This window comes from Triticum aestivum, chromosome 1D (assembly GCF_018294505.1).
Source record: "Triticum aestivum cultivar Chinese Spring chromosome 1D, IWGSC CS RefSeq v2.1, whole genome shotgun sequence".
NCBI classification, from domain to species: Eukaryota; Viridiplantae; Streptophyta; class Magnoliopsida; order Poales; family Poaceae; genus Triticum; species Triticum aestivum.
Genome location: NC_057796.1, coordinates 28,848,047 through 28,858,457, shown reverse-complemented (window position 1 = coordinate 28,858,457; position 10,411 = coordinate 28,848,047). Strand labels below are relative to the sequence as shown.

Here is a 10,411-nt window from a genome sequence, read left to right as displayed (position 1 = left end):
GGGTGGTTCGGGCGTGCGATCGGGCGGCGGCGGAGATCGATCAGCTCTGTGAACGAGGGATCGATCCCAGGGGTCTTGTTTGCACTGGTTTTTTCGATCGAGTAAGGCAGAGGTGGTGCGATGACGAAAAAAAACGGCGGTGGGAGTATGACGAAAATAAACCAGCGAAAATTAACCGCGCGGACTATTCACCAAGTCGTCCATTAGGAGTAGAGATACCTATACTAATTAGCGACTCTCAAGTAATTACCACGTTAATCAGAATTTACGACCCGTTTATTTGGTGGGACCAACTTATTACGGTGTATATCTATCGAATTTTTTTTTCAAAGAAAACTAACCATGGGACCACAATCGTAGTCTATCTTTCCTTCAAAGAAAAAAAAACATATTATGTCTTTCTCACGTCAATTGTAGCGATCGTGGTCTCTCTTTCTTTCAAAGAAAAAAAAACCATGGGGCTGCAATTGTACTCTATCTTTCCGTAAAAGAAAAAAAACATGTCCCTCTTTCTCACGTCTCTCTCTCTCTCGGTCTCTCATGTCCCTCTTCCTCTCTCATGTTTATCTTCATCCACAGATGCAAAATTCCGCCAACCCATCCTGATTGCTCGAGATTGCAGTTGCCGCCTTCACTATTGGCCTGGTATTAAAGAGCACCTTCAAGTTAGATTTTTTTTCCTCACATGTGGTCCTGGGGCACCAAAATTGAGACTATATGTTTGTTTGACCCAGCAATTGTGATCCTTTAATGATAGTTACAAAATGTTTCCGTAGGGATAGCCTTGGATTGATATATAATCAGAAAGTTACAGGATCACTTCGTAGTTTTTTGGACTGAAATAAATCATGGCAGCCATCTACTTAGCTTGGTTTGGTTTTGGTCTTATATTTCTAGCAGAGACATTATTCTTGGTGGCCAGGGCAGGCCAGGCCGATGGAGCACCAACACCGTCAGAGATTATCACGAGGTCACCATTACTTAACAACTCATGCATGCTGGCTTCATCTCCTGACCTGCATCTGCCTTGGCAAATGGCGACCAAGAGGTAATACCATCGGCTGCTTTGGATAAATATGCCCAAGTTTTGCAGCTCATGCCTAACCTGTAGCGCTAGACCACTGGATTGACTGGATATCAAAAGATAATTATATATTCACACAATAAATTACATGCAGAGTTGCAGACTAAGTTTGGTAATAGGGGAATTTCAGCTGGCTATAATTATGGTCATGAGTCATGAGTGCACCGTGGAAATAGAGCTGAAAGGGGCGGAATCCCAGTGATCACCAACGAAGAGCGCATGCAAGCAGATTAATCTATATGTTCTTGATGTAAACGTGAGCCGAAGCAGGATGTAGAACCAGGCCGTCGCGTGCCTCAGCTTCAGCTGCTGCATGGCCAGCACATAGGCGTACTCAGCTTCAGCAAACCCATCCTCGAGTATACAATAACAAAGGCCTGCCTCAGCTCAGAGCATGGGCGTGCTCAACTTTGTTAAACCGATTTTACGTATACAATCACAAAGGCAGCCCCCACCATTACCGTGGTATGTGCTGCCCTATGCCCTATGGAGTTTGTGCTGCCGTACGCCCTCCGTCTTGCGTGTGAATGCCACCAGGAAGATGCCGACGGCGAGATCAATGTCCAAGAGGTGCCCCCGGGACAGGCAAGGACGCACTGAGGCGAGTGGAAGACAGGGGTTGTACCGATCGAGCAGGCTGGATGGTGCTGAAGGTGGAGGACGTGGCCAGGGTAGTGCTGTGGCCAGAGTTAGATCGACGATGCCGGGTAAGTGACCGAGCACAAAGATACTGACTTCGATCTATCCGAGCAGTTAAGGTGGAGCCTCCCACTTTGCTGCATATCTTGGTTTTTTTGACGTACTGTATTTCTTAAGCCAATGAATTCCAAGTTGATTAATGCATGTATCGAGAACTTGCAGTCTGAACAAGATATGACGGCCACCATCGTCGCAGCCGTCCTCGAGTCCTCCTACAATCAGTGCGGTGCTAACATTATAGTAAGAAGATATACATACACGCCCACAACGTGTGACATGTCTAACAATAGCATCACATGGTGTACGTCAACGTCACAACTGGTATCATCTATTTTTGAACATTTTGTTAGTAGTCACGTTCTGATAATCATGTGTCCGTTCATATTTTGGCCTGAAAACGGGACAAATTTTAATTCTATTGCTGGTAATGTCACTATGTATTACCCTCTTGCTCTAGATTTTATATCTTTTGTCATTCATGAATTCATGTTTAGTGGTGTTTCTTTTTAACATGTTTGCATTTAGCTAAAGTGGCATCACATTGCTGGAGTTGGTCCTATATGCGCGTGCACTATCAGAGTTGGATGGATGGCATGCCATTTGGGCACGCGATGATAGTGATTAATATTACTCAAAGTATTACCTATGCTTCTGATATTCTCAGGATCTGCTGGCAGGGAGTCCTTACCTCCTTGGTCATTACTTCATTGTGCAAAAGATAATAGTAGTGGAATTTATGCTATTGGAGTTCACCGACAAAATTAATTCTCATCATGATATTTGGATTTATTTAATAGTCATTCAATCATAAGCTTTGTATGTGCCTTCTACTCCAGATTTTTTTTAGATTGAATGGATTTCTTGATGTCCAGTTTTATCCTATATGTTCAGTTTTGGGACAGAATTTGGTAGTAATGAACCAGAAAACACATGGTACAGTGTGCTAAATAGTTATAGTTTTCCATCTAGGTTATGCCCACTTGACGGGCCCTGAAGCATATTCTATTATTAACCTCTAGAACTGAGTCAAGCATGGATGCTCTGAGCGCATGTAGACTTTTAATGTAATCCCTCTGTTCCTAAATATAATTATTTTTAGAGATTTCAATATCTACTACATATGAGTCCGTATGTAGTTTATACTGAAATCTCTTAAAAGACATATATTTTGAAACGGAGGGAGTATATAACACATACACACATTATATCCTCTATTATAATGTACTCTATATGAAATTTTGAGATCTAAGCCGAACAATTTATTTCTTCATATTTCCTGTACTTTTGATTAAACAAACAAATCTATTTGCTGAGTTTGTCTTCTGACTATCTTCCCAATTTTGCAAGAGGTAAGGTTTCTGTTTACCTTTACGCCATATTGTCCTTTGAGAATCTCCTCCCATATTTGAGATGGTTAACAGTAATGCTCCTGCCATACTTGACGATATTGTATCTAGAATTTTGTTCTTTCTCTAACAGAGATTGTTAAATTGTTGCTTCATATTTGTTTGATTTTAGCCCTTTCTCTACCATAACAGGGTGCAAAAAAAAGTTGATGTGTGTAGTGTCATCATAAACTTCACATTCCAGACATAATTCTTTTGCTCTTCAATTATTTTCCTTGGTATATTTGTTTTCTTTCTTTTTAATTGATTACCTTAACTTTGTATTAAAATAAATTATTTCCAGAATAATAGTTATTATCTTCGATAAGAGCTAAGTAACATGATTCTATCGTCCCATAGAGTAGCGGAAGAATAATTGCATGGAATATAGAGTGAGATATCAACAGTTCATGTATATATAATTTTTTAAGAACTTTTATTATTATATCATTGTGATAATGTCCTGCTCGGACCATTTTCAAGAGTGTTCATACATGTACCCTCTAGCCCTAATTAATACATATTCTTACATTACGTGCGATAATTTATGGTTTGTGCTTGGTTGCTAGAGATATTGGTTTTATTTCGAAAAGAATATATATTAAAATAGTAATGATCATGTTAAGTTGTCCAATGACAACACCACTATAAGTAATAATGTTACTAACCATTGAAGATCACAGATACTAATACTCCAATTGGAAATTAATAGAAGAAATATATGAATTTAAACACTATCAAATACATTGCACACTATTATGCTCTGAAAGGTAATCTTTGAAAACTATATATATTTATGGATCGTCTTATGTCTCAGTTTATGAAAAAAAAATAGACACATACCATTGTTATTTAAATTTGAAGTTTCTGTATTCTCCTCAAGCTAGCCAAATATACATATTCCTGAAACGAAGTGCACATTCATTCTTTTCATGAGTTGAGATAGTAAACTCTTTTGCGGGCATCGCCATAAGTTCTCCGTCCTACTTTATTTACCTTATCCCACAAACACAAATCTTCAGTATGGATCTTAAAGTATCCGAAAGACTCAAATGTAGTCAAGGAGGTTGTAAGAGCCTTGCTGAGTTCCCAAACAGCACAGACCTTGGGAAGACGTTTTCCACATAGTATCATAAAATAGTACGGTCATTAGGTATTGGATAGTGGATTTGGCAAGCACACAAGATTTAATCACACTATTATTTAAAGGTATAGATAGTATTATTAAGAGCTCAAACTATGTTACCTAATTATTCCTTCCTTAAATAAATTGGAGATCTGGGACACTTGGTTAGTAAATAGACAGAGGAACATGAAAATATCATTCATGTAGTTGTGTACTAACATTTCCTTTATTTGATATTGCGAGTATAGACCTACAAACCAGTCCCCAAAAAATATAACAAGACAATAGAGTATTAGTCTAACGTAATTTACACAGTATGCACAAACGTAAACTGTCTTATCATGAATTTAAGGAACAAATAGATCCTTTCTGCCACACTGTAACCAATATATGTTGTCACATGTTATTAGTCACAATCAACTCCTAATTTCCGACTATTCCTCCATTCGTATTAATAGCAGTGCAACTTACATACATCTATCCAACAAGGGCTTGCCCGTGCGTTCGCACAGGTTGACGACTAGTATTGTTTAATGACTAACGCTTGAGGTATAGTAATGTGCTGGCAAGCCAAATGGACCAGAGAGTAGCAAAATCAGTCAGCTCCCAGGACATATAGCCTGTTTCTTTTTTGTAATTATCAGTAGTATTTTAGTATGATTTCCCTTTTCAGACATTTACTACCAAACTGCTTTATGTGCTTCACGGATAAGACCTGCTAATTAATTTCTTTTTACATTCCAGTCTATTATAGTTCTAGGCGTACTTAAATATTATTACAGAGCAAGCCCTTTGTCAGCAGATTTACTCATAGGTACATCATAATACTGTAGTGTTGTACTCTTTTTTAAAGGCAGTTTATGTTCACAGGTTGCCCTTTGAAATTTTTTTCTGATAGATAATTGCCTCTCTCTGAAGATCTTTCTGTGGATCTTTAGTTAATGATCACCGGTCAAATTGTTTTGGCATTTCAAAATCATGAGGATGTATATAAGACAGCTGGATATGATGTGTACCATAGCTGTCTTCTTTGATTTATTTGCATTGTCGACGTCTTCTCTGCAGACTTTGATTATATTTGGCATACTTCTTCAGATGGTGAACAAAGAAAGAACCATCCTTTTGGATTTGGAATAACACGGTAATATTCTTAGCAAGTTGACTTTCCTGTTGTGTAGTGAGTTTTTAGGTGATTTCTAGACTGAAAATAAGCCGATAATGATGTTGCATCAGAGTGCCTCTTCAAGTCCTAGATTATCATTGTGTTCATTATTGGGACATGTACTGCATGATTCATGTATTACGGTTATGAGAAAAGAGGCGATAATATTGCAAACTCTTTTTTTTTACCTCCAATAAAATTATTACACACTATATCATAAATGTATTTTTGTTTGATGTTAAAGATGTCATCAAAGAGGGGTTTGAATACCATTCTGCTCATTCCAAAATTATGCAGGCTACTTGAGATCATGGATAAGCAATCGCTTTCAAGCTCGGTTCTTGGTTGGCGGGCTGCAGACATGGAAGAGGATACCTACGAATAACTAAATATAAAAATAGCGAGTAATACATAATGACTGTGATTTTACATGTTTGCAGTCGCAAGCCAAATGGACCATAGAGCGGCAATAGCAATCAGCTCCTGGGACATATTGCCTTTTGCTTTATTATCCGTGGTATTTTAGTAAGCTTTTACTTTTAAGGCATTTATTACCAAACTGCACTTATGTTCTTCACAGATAAGACCTACTAATTACTTGCTATTTTAGCTTCCAGTCAACTGTAGGTCTGTGCGTATTTAAATATTAGTACGGAATGAGTCCTTTGTCAGCTGATTTAATCATAGGTATATCATAATCCTGTAGTGCTGCAAAAAAATTTGGCAGTTCCTTTTCACATTTTTCCCTTTTGAATTTGTTATTATAGATAATTGCCATTCTCTGGAGATCTTTCCATGGATATGTAGTTAATGATCACCGGTCGATTTTTTTCAAATTTTCAAATTGTTTCAGCATTTCAAAATCATGAGGTTGTATATAGGACAACTGGATATGATGTGTACCATAGCTGTCATCTTAGTTCTGTTAGCATTGTCGGATTCTTTTCCGCAGACTTTTGATTATATTTGACCAGATGATGAATAAAGAAAGAACCATCCTATGCATTTGGACTTTTGGAGTAACACAGTAATATTCTTAGCAAGTTGATTTTCCTGATGTGTAGTGAGTTTTTAGGTGATTTGTAGACTGAAAAGAAGCTGATGATGATGTTGCATCATGGTGCAATTTTGAGTCCAAGATTATTATCGTGTTCATAATTGGGACATGTACTGCATGATACATGTATTTCAGTTATAAGAAATAGCTAATATCGCCAACTCGCTTTCTGACCTCCTACAAAATTATGACACATCAGATCAATTTTATTTTTGTTGGATGTTCGAGATGTCATCTAAGAGGGTTTTGAGTACGTTTCTCCTCATTCCAAAACACTATGCAGACTACTTGAGAAATTGGATTACAAATCTGCTTTCAAGCTCGGATCTTTATTGGCGGGCTGGAGACAGGGAAGAGGATACCTATGAATAAATACAGAACAATGAGTAGTAAATAAAGAGTGTGACTTCGCATGTTTGCAATCTCTTCCAGATTTTCAGCCGTATGAGCCCATTAGTTAGAAAGGTGTAGTAAGGACACATTTAGTGGTAATCCACTTCTGAGCCCAGGCTCAGCTGCATCCGCCCTAACGACAAAAAATCAAAAACAAATACCAGAAAAATTCTAACAATTCCAATTTTTTGTGTGGTAGATAATTTGATGTGTGAGGTCTGCTCCAGTTTTCAAATTATTTGGACATCTGAGCAGCTGTCAGCAAAAAAAGACAAATTCGGGGTCTGTAAAAATGTGTACTGTTCATGCACTGTTGTTACCCTATTTGTCTTTTTTGCTGAGATCTGCTCAGAAGTACAAATGATCTAAAATTTGGAGCGGATGTCACGTGATAAATTGTCTACAATGCAAAAAACAATTTGGAACTTTTTGAACTTTTTTGAAATTTTTATGAATTTTTTTCTGACCGGGTGCAGATGAGCCTAGGCACCGAAACGCCGCACTCCATACTTAGCTATCTACTTGCGTGGATGACCTCTTTTGTAAATCACAAAAGCTTAATACATCAAGTGAGGTATATGTGCCCAAAAAGACATGTCATCAAACGCTACATGTTATTGCTTCATATTATCTGTAAAAGTTTAAATGTAAATGTAATCTCAGTGTTCCTTTCAAATCTTATACTATAATCAAGTAGCTAAAACAGTTTTGTTGGCTCTGTTTTGCATCTTGCCGATTCATGTATTTTTCATATAATTTCACCGAGCTCTATTATCCATGTTGCCAGCGGCAAATGTGGGTTGCATTCATGTTTGAAAGAGAGAGGAGTCTGGAATATGTTGTTGGTAAAGAATGAATGTAAAAGTTTTATTTCTTGATTATTAATTTATTATGATGGCATTACTTATTTTTCCATCTAAAGTAGTAAGTAACTCAATTATGACTAAAGATAAAGCTTGCAATACTGGATTAGTAGCAACCGATAGATGGTCTAAATTTTCATCGTCATGCTCATGCTACAAACTGGTAAGCATGCATTTTTCAATAACAATATTTAAAAGATGAATCACCTAATTTCTCAAATACTTCAATCTGTAAAGTTTCTTTCATCCAAAAGTACTATTAATACTCATATATTTACATGTTTGGGCAAAAAATATATGATGGGACCGAGTTATAAACGTGTGGATTAATCCTCAAAATCCTGGGGAAAAAATACCTAAAAAAATAGCACGTAATCCAATCCCCACATATATCTCACGTATCTCTCAAACAAGAAAAAAAACTCTCACATATCTCTCCCACAACCCAAAAACTCTCTCAATCTTTCATATATCTCTATCTCAAAAAAATACTTACTTTCCTTACATATCTCTAGAAAAATCTCTCCCAATATTTTTTTTGCGTAGAATCTCTATCAATCTTTTAGTTTTTGAGGACCTCTCATGTATCCCTCCAACAAGAAAAAGAATACGAGTACAATATCTCTCCCAATCTCTCACGCATCTCTCTCCAATGACAGAAAACTCTCACGTACGTTTCTCTCTTCCCCAGTCCAACTCTCTCAATATCTCACATATCTCCATCTAAAAAAAGAATCCCTCACGTATCTCTCACAAACTCTCATAGAAAAAATCTCCTCAACTCCATCGGCTCCTCTCGATGTGGTCCTAAACTTGCGAGCTCCATTGATAATGAACTGAAGATTGATTGCCATCGGCCAAAGGCGCATGGCGAGGCAGAAGGAAGGATCCGCTACATGCCTGCAGATTTCGTAGGTACTTGGGCCCTCATCTGCGTGTACTAGAAATAGATTCGTCTCTGGGTGTCATCAAGCTTGAAGTGGCTAGATCTTCCTTTTTCATATCTCAATATATTTGGATGATCATATCAGTGGTGCTCCCAGTGGACATGATTTTGTTTCTTTACTAATATGATAAGATTAATTCCATCCACAAAGATTCATGCCGTGATGTTAAGCACGTAGCATCTGGAAGTCCTTTCTATTAACGCCTTATATGCCTCATCCTTAGAAACTGGGTCTGCTTCCTCTCTCCTTCCAAAGGAAAAAAACTCCACGATTGATTCAGGTGTTGAGATTCTCCAAGTACCAGAACTCTGTCGTGCGATGGATGAATTTCCCCATCCACGGCTCCGACGTGGACGGATTAAACCTCCAGCAAGGTTAGACCTCCCAGCACAACAATGTACGTCTTTGCAGTATGCCCCTGTCCTTTGGGCAGTTCTAACTTTACTCTCCTTCATCTATCCCTGGACCTGCTCACTATGTGTATGATGTATTGTGTGAGCAAAACACCCATTGTAATGGTCACCAGAGAGGGGTCGGCCATGCTGAGGCTGTTCAAGTTGCACATATTTTTTTTTCTTATATTGCCTCTTTCCAGTGCGTCATTAATTTCAGACCCCTCTATAATACAGGTCAGCATATATGTGCAATGGGTCGGACAAAGCTTTTACTCTGGCTACCCCGTGGACAAGGATCAAGCTTGATATGGTCCATGTTCGTACTTAATATTGGATATGAAAATTATGATTTTGTGCTTTAGAAAGCCTGCTTTGACTATTAAATAAGGAATTGTCTATAGAACAGTTTCTCGGATTGGAATTATTTTTCACAATGTATGCCTGCAACTATCAATGGTTGTAGAAAATCAATGATCACCCAATATTCAAGATTTTTATTTGCATTTAAATTACGGACTGCTATAAAATTCATGATTGGAATGACTGGGCGCTCTTAAGGTTTCCGTATTAACTAAGCGTATTAACTAAGCGATCATGCATGGTTTGTTCTTCAATAATCGTAAAATATTTTTCCATGTAGTACAGATGGAAGTAAATTTGTCACCTAATAAGGCCATGATGTACGACCCAACTTTTCAGTTTATACATATTCCATGTGATTCATGTGCATGTAATAGAAATCCGTTACATGTAAGGTTCATTGCTATTGAACCAAAGCTCTTTCGATGTTGTGGCTTCCTTCAAATTCGAATCCTATCAAGTTGTCAGTTTGTTTAATCTCAACTTATTGGTTCTATTATTGCCTGGTTTCTTAACTCGGAACATTCAACACGGAGTTTCAAGGATATCAAATATCTGAAAATATTCTTCTTATTGTTTTAATTCTAATGAGTTTGTTTACAGGAAAAATAGTTTCTATTGATAATGAAAACATATTAACTTCGAATTCCATAGTTCATGTAATTTAATGTTTTGAAGAGATGACTATAATATGTAAAAAGGATAATACTTTGAGATAGTACACATATAAAAATCCCAAGCATATACATATACCAGAGTAGACCTAAGAAAGTAAGCAATATATATTAGACTGCTCTGCATGCTTTTGAAATGACATAAAAGTGATATCAAACTTCCTCAAAGATATAAAGGATAAAATCGTATAAAGATATAATATCAAGTTATTCAACTAACTCCTTTGTGGAATACATACATTTGCCTATGAATCCCCATGTTGAAA

General features: G+C 37.3%; 1 long non-coding RNA gene across 1 annotated transcript; it reads left to right on the top strand.

The window, feature by feature from the left end:
• The first annotated feature begins 8,455 nt into the window (after positions 1-8,455).
• LOC123164089 (uncharacterized) lies at positions 8,456-9,620 on the top strand. The gene is made up of 3 exons (XR_006482165.1): positions 8,456-8,684; positions 8,940-9,090; positions 9,346-9,620. It is a non-coding gene; the product is annotated as an uncharacterized lncRNA (long non-coding RNA).
• The last annotated feature ends 791 nt before the right edge of the window (positions 9,621-10,411 follow it).